Here is a 13,909-nt window from a genome sequence, read left to right on the forward strand (position 1 = left end):
AAACTGGACTGTGAAGTATAATTAGGTTTTAGGGGGTAACACACCACGAAGATGAATGGAATCAATTCACACATACCGGAGCTGAACAATACCTACATCAGGTCACATCTGAAAGAGTATACATCCATAAGGGTACACAATTTTTTAGTTTTAAGACCATATAAAGTCTGCCAGGCATGCAACAGCGGTAACAACTGATGATTCTTTCCACCCCCGCTCCCTGCCCTTACTGAAATTGAGAGTTGTCTTGAAAATCTCAGCTTTTATTTAACAAAAATTCTAGCACGCATGGTTACAGAGAAAAGCTTGAAAAAGTGAAGTGAGCATACCCTAAAGGCAAAAAAAAACCAAAAGGCAAATTAAAAAAAAATCTGGAGTTCCTTTAAAGTCATGATTTTTGAACATTTGGAGTTTGACAATACTGATAACACCTGAGATTTCCTTCACTGAACAATGAACATACTTCTGTTGTCAAAGGTATTCTCTGTGCTTGAATGCTCTCAAACCTTATGCTTAGGATGGATGTGTTGTAGAAGTCCTGAGCAGAAATACAGGAAAGCTTTGGCAAACTGTCCGCTGTCTCAGAGACTATGAATGCTACATCCTGTCCCTTCTTTGACAAAAGCTGGGGAAATCCACAAGTGAGGTTCAAGAGCAAAGACAGCAGTAACCCCTGGACACCTCTGGGGACTTGGGACTGAGGGAAATTTCCAAAAGAAAGGGTATTGCTAACAGAGAGGAAAACTGCTAACCCTCCCAAAAAGATTAACTGCCTTTTTTGTATTCTGCAAATAGCACAATCTAAAAATAGCAACAATCACAATTATTTTCCTTAGACTAGATTGAAGATTTTGTACTCAGTGCACATCCTTTAGTTTCTTAAGTCTTATTAAAGATAATGGCATTTGCACAAGTAGTAGAACTCCATAATTCTGCTTTCATTTGGTGCTCCCCTCTTCTTAACTACAATTAATATGATTTTGAAAATTAAGCTTTTGATCAAACACAAGTCTCACAAGTAGATATTTACACTGGTTAAATGTTTCTAGCAGGACATTATCCTTTCTCCTTATATAAATGTTCAACAACTGCCTTCAAAGAAGAAAAAAAGAATGTATGTGTGAATCTGTCTGGAGGGTGGGGGGAAAAAGAACCAAACGAAAGGCAACATCCTACAGTTTGCATTAGTTAATTCGGATCTATAAATAGGGCTGTCTGGTAAATAATATTGTGCTTGTATTTGCGTTACAAAGTGTTTTTGCTTTTCCATTAACTCAATTATTCCATTACTAATATGTCAGATAGACTGTTTTGTGTTTTGGTATTTTGATTTTGTACATTACATCTGAATTTTTCACAATTATGAAAAGCAATCCAATTAAACCAATTTGTCTGAAATGACCAGACGCAAGACAACAAATCTAAAGCATCAACCTGTAGAGCATGAAAATTTCTGAAGAACTTCTAGGCAGATATCTGAAAAACTGCAATATTGGCAGGAAGACAACAAAGACAGGCTGCACAATATAATAGTATTAATGTCTAAATATAAGTTACTTTTAATGAACTCATGTCTGCCAAAGTAGGATTAAAACGTTACACTTCTATAAATAAAAGGATTTAGAATCTGGAAGAAAAATCCTAAAGAAATACAATTTTACACATAATCTGAAGTATGCAGTAATCGTCAATATTATGCACATTCTTCTGTTCAAAGATTCCAAAGGGATTAAAAGGTTTATTAATTAGTTTAAGACTCAAATTGATTTCACAGTGACTGACAATTTACATGATATGCAAATATACAACACGAGAAAGGCAAATTAAAAAGCGGACCAAAAAATCTGCTTTCCTAAAGCCAGGTCATGAGGGACTAGAACCATAAAGGGATTTAGGCACCTCACTGCTGCTTTAGAAACATAAATCCATAATTGAACTCCTCAAAAACCCTGCAGACACTTATATTCCCTAGGTGTCTAAATTTCAACCAGAGGTCATGCACAAAATTGCCTCAATCCTGTTGCCTGACACTTAGCTCATACCTAAGCCCCAAAAGAATCCTCAAACTATGCATTCCTCTGCCTCTCTCACCTGTGAGGTTGAGCTGGTAGGCACATTATGACGAGTACACACCAGCAGCAGGTGATAGGAAGAATCCCATGCACTGCTACAGACTAGGGACCGAATGGCTAGGCAGCACTTCCGCAGAAAAGGACCTAGGGATTACAGTGGATGAGAAGCTGGATATGAGTCAACAGTGTGCTTTTGTTGCCAAGAAGGCCAATAGCATTTTGGGATGTATATGTAGGGGCATTGCCAGCAGATTGAGGGACTTGATTGTTCCCCTCTATTCAACATTGGTGAGGCCTCATCTGGAGTACTGTGTCCAGTTTTGGGCCCCACACTACAAGAAGGATGTGGAAAAATTGGAAAACATCCAGCGGAGGGCAACAAAAATGATTAGGGGACTGGAACACATGACTTATGAGGAGAGGCTGAGGGAAGTGGGATTGTTTAAGTCTGCAGAAGAGAAGAATGAGGGGGGATTTGATAGCTGCTTTCAACTACCTGAAAGGGAGTTCCAAAGAGGATGGCTCTAGACTGTTCTCAGTGGTAGCTGATGACAGAACAAGAAGTAATGGTCTCAAGTTGCAGTGGGGGAGGTTTAGGTTGGATATTAGAAAAAACTTTTTCACTAGGAGGGTGGTGAAACGCTGGAATGCGTTACCTAGGGAGGTGGTGAAATCTCCTACCTTAGAAGTTTTTAAGGTCAGGCTTGACAAAGCCCTGGCTGGGATGATTTAGCTGGGGATTGGTCCTGCTTTGAGCAGGGGGTTGGACTAGATGACCTCCTGAGGTCCCTTCCAACCCTGATATTCTATGATAGTGATACTTCCCCTTTTTACCCTATAGCCTAGTGGTCACAGGACTCACCCAGAATGTAGGAGACTTGGATTCAAATCCCTGTTCAGCCTAATGTGGGACAGGAATTTGAAGCCATGTCTCCCAGATCCCAGTTGAGTTCCTTATCCACTGAGCTATAGGGTATTCCGGGATGGGTGTCTCTCAATCTCTCCTGCTGAAGCTGTTCTACTTCCTATGAAATACTCAGAGTCATTGGAGCAGGGACTGGAACCTGGGTCTTCTGAGTGCGTGCCCCAACCAGAGAACTATAGCCATTTTCACTCTCTCAGACCTACTAAGTATTTTATACAAAGTGGAACAGCTTCAACAGAAGCAATTGAGAGATCCACTCCACAATATCCTAGAACCCAGTGGCTGGGGACTCACCTGGGATATAGGATACCTGGGTTCAAATCCCCTGCTCTGCCTGATTTGGAGCAGGGAACAGAAACCAGGTATTAAACTCTCCTATACTCCAATGTTAATCAGGTGCAATGTGGTGGCACACTGCATATGGCAAACAGCTGAAGCTGCATACCACTTTTTATTACAGAAACTTTTCGAACACCAAGTTCCAAACTCTAAAATCTGGAGCTACACATTAAGTAGATGTCTTGGCCTCAGCAACATGGTTATTCAGTCTCTTCCCTAAAAAAACTCCTCTCCTTACAACTGCCTGTTCACAACTGAAGCTACCCAGTATAGGACCTACCTGTTATAGAATCCGTTCCAGGCATACTTTTCTGACAGCTTGTAAGCCTGCAGTTGCTGGTCTCTGCCACATTTCAAGTGGCCTTTTAGCTGGTACCTTGCTCTGTCCCAGCCTGTAGGTATTCCTAGTATGTTTTCTCTTACTATAGAAATTCATTTTCAAACCTAACTCACAACAGTTAAGTTATATAGACACACCAGGCATATGTACTAAAATATTGTTATGATGAGTACCGGGCAATCCCACCACCTCATTGATGCTACTGGGCTTGACCATTTGCCTTCCATTCTAGCTAAATAAGGGAACAATTAAATGTCCCTTTGTTTAATGATAGCTGAAACAATGGAAAGTCACTGCCCAAGGAACAGACAGCATGCAAAAATGGGCATGGCTGGGCCATGCGGCCCTAGGAGGTTGTCAGGGGTTTGATAACAAATGTAGGAGATTGATTTGATTGCACTGTATGTTCACAAGAAAAGAAGAAACAGAAAGGCCAAAGGAGCACACAAGAAAGGCAGCAAGGAAGAGCAGCAGATCGCTAGAGAAACACTTGTTGACCCTGAGAAAAAGCTAAGAGAGCTTTTGGGTAGCACTCTGGCTGGAAAGAGGCTTGGAACTGTGAGCAAACAAGCTATCTCCTGCTGTTTGGCTCTACTGTGTTCAGGGAAACAACACTATGTACATTCTTTGTAAATAAACAGGCTTGCATCAAATAATTTGATCATGATTTCATCATTAATGTCTCTCCCCATCAGAAGCAATCCATATGACCCCGAATATTCGCTAACAATATTAAGGCATTGTGAACAAGTTGAAAGAAGGAATTCAAGGTACATTTTTCATTCTGTAGAACAATTCAATAATACAGACAATGCAAGAGAGAGAGAGAGAGAGAGAGAGAGAGACTATGTCTCTACTCCAAGCTAAGGGTGTGATTCCCATGCCTGTGTGCACATACACACGCAAATACAAACAGCGGTGTAGCCACAGTAGCAGCAGCAGAGGCAGCGGTGCTGCTGAGCTGTGTTGAGTACATGCCCACCGGTTGCAGGCAGGTTTGTATTCTGCAGGGCGCAGTCCTGCCGTGCTACTGCAGCTACGCTGCTACTGACGCTAACCCAAGCTCCGCGAGAGGCAGCATGACTATGGGAACACAAGCAGGGGAGTTACATCCCCCATTCATAGCACAGACCCAGCCTGAGAGAGGGATGGAGAACATATTTAAGGTTAACGGCCAAGGCATCCACTACGTAGTTGTGTAATTTATGCCGCAGGTATCAATATCAAAAAGGTGTATGTAAGCTACAGCCACTTGAGTCTATCCTGTAACTCTTGGGCACACGACCATATCTACATTTTTAAGAGGCATATTTTAATCAACAGATCATATTTAGTTTCTTTCAAAAAGCAAAATTAACCACATTGAAATTTGGCCAGAATATTGGAGCTAATACCCCTTTTCTTGTAAGAAAGGCTATAAAATCTCTAAGGATTACTAGTTCAGAATCTGAGTTTTCAATTTTGTCCGTCCCCCCAAAAATGGCACCTTTACAGTATAACCATATCGTTCTCAGACATTTGGTTCACCACTGACCCAAAGAGAAAAGAGCTCTCTGCTAAATCACCAACACTATTTCCTGCAGTGCTCAACCTTGCTTACTGCAGCTTGTGAGACCTGATGAGATCACAAGGTAGTGGGTTTGCAAGTTACTGGCAGCACATGGAGAACACTGATACATGAAAGGTTATACAAAACCCGTAATTAAAGCAAATTTTATTCAATACTAGTTACATGAATATTAATAATGGCATTTACAGCAGAATAAAGGTTCTCTAATTATGGGAAGATTCCATGGTGTGCTTAAAAGCACACCAGAAGTGGGGAAAGAATGTGATCAGCTACCCAAAAATCAGGTCTCTAAGCCTAATGATTTCAAGCATTCAGGTCAAATCACACCAATTCGTTCTGGCCAAGAGTTCCAGTAAAGGTAAAAATACCAAGACACTGGTGAGTTTCTAACAAAGTTCCCAAGCCAATACAATTTAAACATAAGAAAAAAATATTTTAAGTATGAACATTACTAACCTAATTCATAAATTCTATTTAGGAAAATTGACTTAAACTACAGGTTGTCATAACCAGAACGTGTGGTGTATTTCTCTCTTCTCTTTTGGCATAAACACAAAATAGAAAGTTAATGTCTTCTTGAAGATAAACAGCATTCACTTAAATTTAAACTATGAGTAGTCACTTTTGATGACCTAATTCAAAACAATCTGAGCTAACAAACAAAATAATTATTTTAACAACAGTCTCTCTGCCTTCCACTTTACCCTCTCCAGTCTACCCAAAAAATGGGCTGCCAAGGTCATCCTTCTCAAACATCAGTATGACAGTATCCTTCATCCTTAAATCCTACATTGGAACCCCCTCCTCTACCACACCAAATTCAAGCGTCTTGTCATTTGTTCAAGGCCCTGCAGAAAACAGACCGCCCTTACCTGTTTTCACACTACCCCTTCTCCCATCACTTCTACTCCAAAAATCAGGCTACTGTTGCCTGCTTGTTGATCAGATTCTCACATAAACATCTTCTTCCATACCAACCCTAATGTGTCGTATGCCCTTTCTTAGCTTATTTGGTAAGCCATTGCTCCCTCCGCATTTAAATCCCCCCCCGAATACTCACTTGTGTTGGGACTCAACTAAGAAGCTAGCAGATTACATTAAGGAAGATATAGATACTCGGAGATATTTTAGACAGAGCTGGTAGTGCCAGTATACTTAAGGTTGGCCAAGACACCTCCCAATAAAAAGCCCTGGTTAGCTGTTTTTAACAATGAGAGAGATTATTTAAAAATATATATGAGCAAAACAATGCCTTTCTCCTTTGTTCTTGGAAACACTGGAACTGATTTAGCGAAAATTATTATTATTTTGTAAAAACATCGCACAGCCTGAGGCAGATACATGGCATGGAAAATTTCCATCCAAACAGTCTGGCAAAGTTACAGGCATCCAATAATAGAATTGTATAATGGATAGCATTTGGCAGTCCAACGACAGACTTCACTACCAGCTCCACTGCTGCTAATAATAAAAAATGGACCGCCACCTACTTAAGGTAAAACATTGCAACGAACCACTTTTATCATTTCCAATTTGTCTTTTTCTCTAACAGCTTTTAAGCGTTTTTGCTCTATCTGCACTGGAGAAAATGTTCCCTACAATTCAGTTTTAAAATCAGTTGGGAGCACAATGTGGACAAACGTCAAGTAGCCAGAACTATTTGTATATCCTGTCTAGCTACACTTATTGCAGAAGCCTTAACTTCACCTATCTTCAGAGGCCTTAACTACACAGGTTATAAAGACAGTTTCAGCTGGTTTTTACTCGGGCTCCAATTGGTTTTAAAAGCAGTTTGAATTTTTGGGTAAATTTCCCCAGTGCAGGTAAGGTTTTTGGGATAAGGACTGTGTATTTTTTGTGTGTGTGTTTGGAAATCACATAATACACTGTGGGCTTAACCTAAAACAGGAACAACAACAACATGTTCAACCTGTTGAAAGTTTCTTACATTTTGAATAGGTTTGAAAAGTTCTAGAGAAAACATTCTATCAAATGTCAGACCACCTAACAGGAAACACACACGCAGAAATATATAAGTATGCCAGTATGAAAGAGTGAAATATGTAGGTTAGTCAAAATTATTTTTTAAAAGCACAAAGTATATGGGGTCCTAATTTGCATATAAGTTTAAAATATGTAGCTTTCAATGAGGTATTTTCGCCATTTACTCCAAAAACAAAAAGCAGATTGAAAAATGAGATTCTCTCAGGTGTAATCATCCTAAACTTCTGATGTTCAGAAAGTAGTAAAAACAATCCTAAAGCACATCACAAAAAGTCAAGCACTCTTCCGCAAACACCAGCTGGGTGCTTGACTGAAAAAGTCATTGCAATTCAGGAATATTATGTCCATATTTTCAACTTCTTGAAAACTACATTGAGCACAAGGATGATTGATTAAAACACAGTACACATTTTACTACACAGGACTCTACAGGGAGCTTACAAAAGAAATTGTAAGTAGTTTTGGAGGTTCCTGAGATAGTATAGGTTACTACTGCTGGAATCTCAGTTGAAATCTTCCTTCATCTAATTAACAAAGAGCTGGAAGCACACAAGAAAAACAACTGAAAAGTGACTTGGAGATGTTATGGAACCTTTCCATTACTTAGCTAATAGTATGACACAGTTTCTTCCTTCTCACAATTAATACTGAAAATTCAAATTTATAACACAAATTTTTTTTTACATCAAAATGCTGAAAAATTGTGGATGTAAAATTACAGGAGATTGGACAACTGAATTCAGAAATCTGTCAATTTTTTAAAAATATGCACTCCTGTCCAGCCAGCTCAGTTCTGATCGAGCCACAGCTCCACCACATTCAGACTGGGTATATCCAAAGCTCTGAAATAGTGCAAGTGCTGAAAAAATAAGCAAGCTGCCAAACCTGTATTGATATCTCAGGGCAGACAGAAATGCTAACTCAGAGTATGTCTACACTGCCATTAAAAATCTGCGGCTGGCCTGGGCCAGCTGACTTGGGCTCACGGGGCTCAGCTAAGGAGCCTTTTAATTGGGTGTAGACATTTGGGCTCGGGTTGGAGACCGGGCTCTAGGACCCTGCGAGGTAGGAGGGTCCCAAAGCCGGGGTTCCAGACAGAGCCCGAACATCTACACCACAATTAAGTGGCCCCTTAGTCTATGAGTCTGAGTCAGCTAGCAGGGGCCAGCTGCAGAAATCTAATTGCAGTGTCGACATACCCTCAATTAGTCAAGTTTATCTAGACTGGAGAGACTAATGTTGTGTTAGTGTGTTTTCCCTACAGAACTACAAGTTTTTCATTTTGGACAACATGTCTTTATGTCTGAAGAATAAATATGCTTGTGAAGTTAATCTCTCAGTATCTATTTTATGTTTCATTTTATAAAAATTGGAGTTGCTTCCTCCCCACCTCCCAGCACCAAAAACAAGTAGTGGGTTTTTTTGTTTTGCTTTTTTGGTTTTTTTACAAGGGGAGTAAACACAATCCATGAACTAAGATCTGAGCCACGGGAAGTTTATTAGCTTCCAGTGCTGACACTTAGATACTGAGTATGACTGGTCAAACAGGATTTTAAAGAGCAATTGCATTCAAGTAGGTCAGCAGCTAGTACACTTCTGGGAGAGACATAATTTTCCCCAAGCAAAACAATCAAGTTTGTTAGTCATCTGCAAACAAGTCAGATACACAGTTCTCCATTTGAAGCACAGGAATTAAGAATAAAAAAAAATACAAGTTCTCTCAGACATCCTGATTTTTTGTACCAGGATTTCCTATGTACACCTACTGTATGTTAATACATAATTCTTAAGCAAGCCATTTCGCAACACTATCATAAATCCAGGTTTCAGAGTAACAGCTGTGTTAGTCTGTATTCGCAAAAAGAAAAGGAGTACTTGTGGCACCTTAGAGACTAAACAATTTATTTGAGCATAAGCTTTCGTGAGCAACAGCTCACTTCATCGGATGCATCTTTTCTTTTTATCATAAATCCAGAATCCCCCAATACCAAATCTGAATGTCAGAATAATTTTTATCAATCAAACCGCTTTCCTAATCTTCCTCAGGACATAGTAGGAGTTTTATTGGGAAACAGGCATTGGTAAATATCTGAAGTTTGACCTTTAGACCTTCTTTTAAACTTCTCCATCAGGTCTTACTGTACCAGTTGGCCTTACTAAGCAAAAAAGCAACAGAAGTGAAACCTTCTAAGGGCTTGATTCTGGAAAGTGCTGAGCACCCTCAACTGCCACAGATTTCAATGGGAATCAAGGGTATTCAGGACCTCTCAGGATTGAACTCCAAGAAAACAAGAGATTTCTTGGAATGCTGTGCTAAACAAATTCCAGAAACCAAAATAAATCAGTGTGAGACTCTGTAATTTCTTTTGACAGAAGTCTCATGACAATGGTGATTTCCTCCACTACAAATTGTTCTCTTCTTCAATTCTGCCATTTACCCAGCCAGGCAACTCTACTTCTTGTCCACCCTGACTGGCTCCCACAATCCCAGCCACCTATTTGCTATATGATCCCTTCCTCAAATCCTCTCCCTACTTCTTTCTGTAGAAAATTTTGCTGACTTTTTCAAACAGAAAAATGACAAGATTGATGTGATCTTCCCACTCTCCTTCCCTTTCCCTCCTACCACTTTCTCCTCCTCCCCGCATCACTGATGCAGAAGACCCTCATCTCCTCTCTTCCTCTAACTCCTCCACCTATCCCACTGACCCCATTCCATCTTGTCTCCTAATCTCTTACCCGACACTCATCCCTTCCTTAGCCTTAACCTCTCCCTCTCCTTAGGTTCCCTCCCATGACAATACAAGCATGATTTGGGGCTTGTCTACACTACCCTCCTTCTGTTGGTGGTGCGTGGCCTCACTAGGAGTGCTTCTGTCAACTTAAGAGGGGCTGTGTGGGGGAGTGAGAGCCTGGGTATGACATTGCACTCCATATGATTCTATGAAAATATGCTAATAAGTGTGAATATAATGTAAGTGGAATATGCTTCATGGAAAAGGTCTCTCGTAAGGTATCATTACAAAGCTTATAATCTATTGTGTGTGGTCATCCTATTTGTATAAATGTATCATTCTTGTATCCGAAACTAGAAATATGAAATATAACTCTGAGGTCCTATTGTAATTATGCAAAGTGTGGGCCATTAATGGTGGTTTGGAATCTTGATGGCTCCCACCAACTAGGACAATTGGTTGTAAATGGCTCTGTTTACTTGCAAGCCTTCCTGTGAGTCAGACCAGGAAGAATGAAGGCTTGGGGTCTCCCAGGACATGTGATGATGTCACCTGTACTGGAATCCATCTTAAACCTGGTGCTTTTCCATTTAGAAGGAGGGGTGGGGACCCAGAGAGACAAAAGATTCCCGCCTTGTGCCAAAGCTATATAAGGGGGTGGAACAGAACAAAGGCTGCAGTCATGAGAAATCCCCTAGCTACCACCTGAGCTGGAACAAGGACTGTACCGGGGAAAGGATTGGGCCCAGACTAGGAAGGAGTCTAGTCTGTGAAAGAAGCTTAATGGAACATCTCTGAGGGTGAGATTTACCTGTATTCAGTTTCTTAATTTATTAGGCTTAGATTTGCACATTTAGCTTTATTTTGCTTGGTAACTTACTTTGTTCTGTCTGTTATTACTTGGAACCACTTAAATCCTATTTTTTATATTTAATAAAATCACTTTTGTTTATTAATTGACCCAGAGTAAGTAAGTAATACCTGGGGGAGCAAACAGCTGTGCATCTCTATCAGTGTTATAGAGGGCGGACAATTTATGAGTTTACCCTGTATAAGCTTTATACAGGGTAAAACAGTTTTATTTGGCATTTGCATCCCATTGGGAGTTGGGTGTCTGGGTGCTGAAGACAGGAGCACTTCTTAAGCTGTTTTCAGTTAAGTCTGCAGCTTCGGGGTTCAGACCCTGGGTCTGTGCGTGGTTCAGACCCTGGGTCTGTGCGTGGTTCAGACTGGCGTGTCTGGCTCAACAAGGCAGTGTTCTGGAGGCCCAAACTGGCATGGAAAACGGGCTCAGAGGTAGTCTCAGCACATCAGTAACAGTCCCAAGGGGATCTCTGTGACCTAACCTGTCACACTGGGCTCTTAGCTCCATGTAGCTCCCCGTCACTGAGAGCCCAACTGCCCCACTGGGCTCTGGGGTCCCCGCCACCTGGAATGAGAAGCCTCTGGGTAGCAGCCGGGCTGGGAGCGGGGTAGGAGCCAGGAGGGCTGGGAACTGCACGGGAGCAGCCAGACTGGGTTCAGGGAGCCCAGAGGCCCCACCAGCCCCAGTGACAGCGCAGCTTTCTTGTCAATTTCATGGCTCCAGCACAGAGCCATGAAATTGACAAGAATGACAGCAACAACAGATGTATATACAGACACTGCGTCACATTAACTACACCAACGTAAGCCCTACGCCTCCTGTGGAGGTGGAGTTATAATGTCAGTGTAGTATGGCACTTACATCAGTGGGAGCAAGGCTATAGCGTGTATGCTACCATAATGAGGTGGACTTAAGATGCCTTATCACAACCTAACCTTGTAGTGTAAACCAAACTTTAGTCTCTTCCATCCCAAAAAATCCCACTCGGACCACCCCACCTCCCTTTCATCTTGAATTTCATTGAACATGCTGTCTAAAACCGCCATCTGAAGTTTCTCCAAGACAATTCAATTTTAGATGCTCTGCAAACCATCTTCCACCCCTTGCACTCTAGCTATCAAAGTATTTAACAACTTCTTCCCAGCCAGAATCCAGAACAAGTACTCTATTTGCATCTTTCTTGACCTGTTGGCTGCATCTGATGTCAACCACTATATTGTTCTTTTTAACATCTTGTCCTCCCTCTGCTTTAGTTACAGTCCTCTCCTGCCAGCATACATCACTTAAAACATTTTGTACAGATACAGACAGATATCATCTTCCTTTCCAAATGCAAACAGATGGACATCGTACCAAAAGGACTGAAGGTAAAAAATCCATTACAATCTACATACAACACAGACTATGCTGACAGCTTGTGCCACACGCTCTCAAAGAAACTGCGGAATCACCTGATCAACATCCTCTACAGCAAACAGAGAAAGATTAAGAATGAGCTCTCAAAAAATGGATACTCTCATAAAAAAACAACCTTCCACACAAACTTCCTCGTGGCTGGACTTTACTAAAACTAGACAAGCCATTTACAACACACACTTTGCTTCTCTACAAAAGAAAAAGGACACTAAACTTTCTAAATTACTACATGCCACAAGGGGCCACAGCAATGGTTCCCTCAACCCACCCAGCAATATTGTTAACCTATTCAACTATACTCTCAGCCCAGCAGAAGCAGCTGTCCTATCTCGGGGCCTCTCCTTCTGCCCCTCCACCCCCACGAACACGATACAGTTCTGTGGTGACCTAGAATCCTATTTTCGATGTCTCTGACTCAAGGAATATTTCCAAAATACCTCTGAACAACATACTAATCCACAGAGGTCTCCCTACCAACACTACAGAAAGAAGGATTCTAGGTGGACTCCTCCTGAAGGTCGAAACAGCAGACTGGACTTCTACATAGAGTGCTTCCGCCGTCGTGCACGGGCTGAAATTGTGGAAAAGCAGCATCACTTGCCCCATAACCTCAGCTGTGCGGAACACAATGCCATCCACAGCCTCAGAAACAACTCTGACATCATAATCAAAAAGGCTGACAAAGGAGGTGCTGTTGTCATCATGAATAGGTCGGAATATGAACAAGAGGCTGCTCGGCAGCTCTCCAACACCACTTTCTACAAGCCATTAGCCTCTGATCCCACTGAGAGTTACCAAAAGAAACTACAGCATTTGCTCAAGAAACTCCCTGAAAAAGCACAAGATCAAATCCGCACAGACACACCCCTGGAACCCCGACCTGGGATATTCTATCTACTACCCAAGATCCATAAACCTAGAAATCCTGGGCGCCCCACTATCTCAGGCATTGGCACCCTGACAGCAGGATTGTCTGGCTATGTAGACTCCCTCCTCAGGCCCTACGCTACCAGCACTCCCAGCTACCTTCGAGACACCACTGACTTCCTGAGGAAACTACAATCCATCGGTGATCTTCCTGATAACACCATCCTGGCCACTATGGATGTAGAAGCCCTCTACACCAACATTCCACACAAAGATGGACTACAAGCCGTCAAGAACACTATCCCCGATAATGTCACGGCTAACCTGGTGGCTGAACTTCGTGACTTTGACCTTACCCATAACTATTTTACATTTGGGGACAATGTATACCTTCAGATCAGCGGCACTGCTATGGGTACCCGCATGGCCCCACAGTATGCCAACATTTTTATGGCTGGCTTAGAACAACGCTTCCTCAGCTCTCGTCCCCTAACGTCCCTACTCTATTTGCGCTATATTGATGATGACATCTTCATCATCTGGACCCATAGAAAAGAAGCCCTTGAGGAATTCCACCATGATTTCAACAATTTCCATCCCACCATCAACCTCAGCCTGGTCCAGTCCACACAAGAGATCCACTTCCTGGACACTACAGTGCTAATAAACGATGGTGACATAAACACCACCCTATACCGGAAACCTACTAACCGCTATTCCTACCTACATGCCTCCAGCTTTCACCCTGACCACACCACACGATCCATCGTCTACAG

The 13,909-nt window shown here is 41.8% G+C and overlaps 1 protein-coding gene across 7 annotated transcripts in view; it reads right to left on the minus strand.

Moving 5' to 3' along the window:
* MARK1 (microtubule affinity regulating kinase 1) overlaps nt 1–13,909 on the minus strand; it is a 120,152-nt gene that overhangs the window by 51,320 nt on the left and 54,923 nt on the right. The gene's annotated exons all lie outside the window — the stretch shown is intronic.

Source organism: Eretmochelys imbricata, chromosome 3, assembly GCF_965152235.1.
Source record: "Eretmochelys imbricata isolate rEreImb1 chromosome 3, rEreImb1.hap1, whole genome shotgun sequence".
Taxonomy (NCBI): domain Eukaryota; kingdom Metazoa; phylum Chordata; order Testudines; family Cheloniidae; genus Eretmochelys; species Eretmochelys imbricata.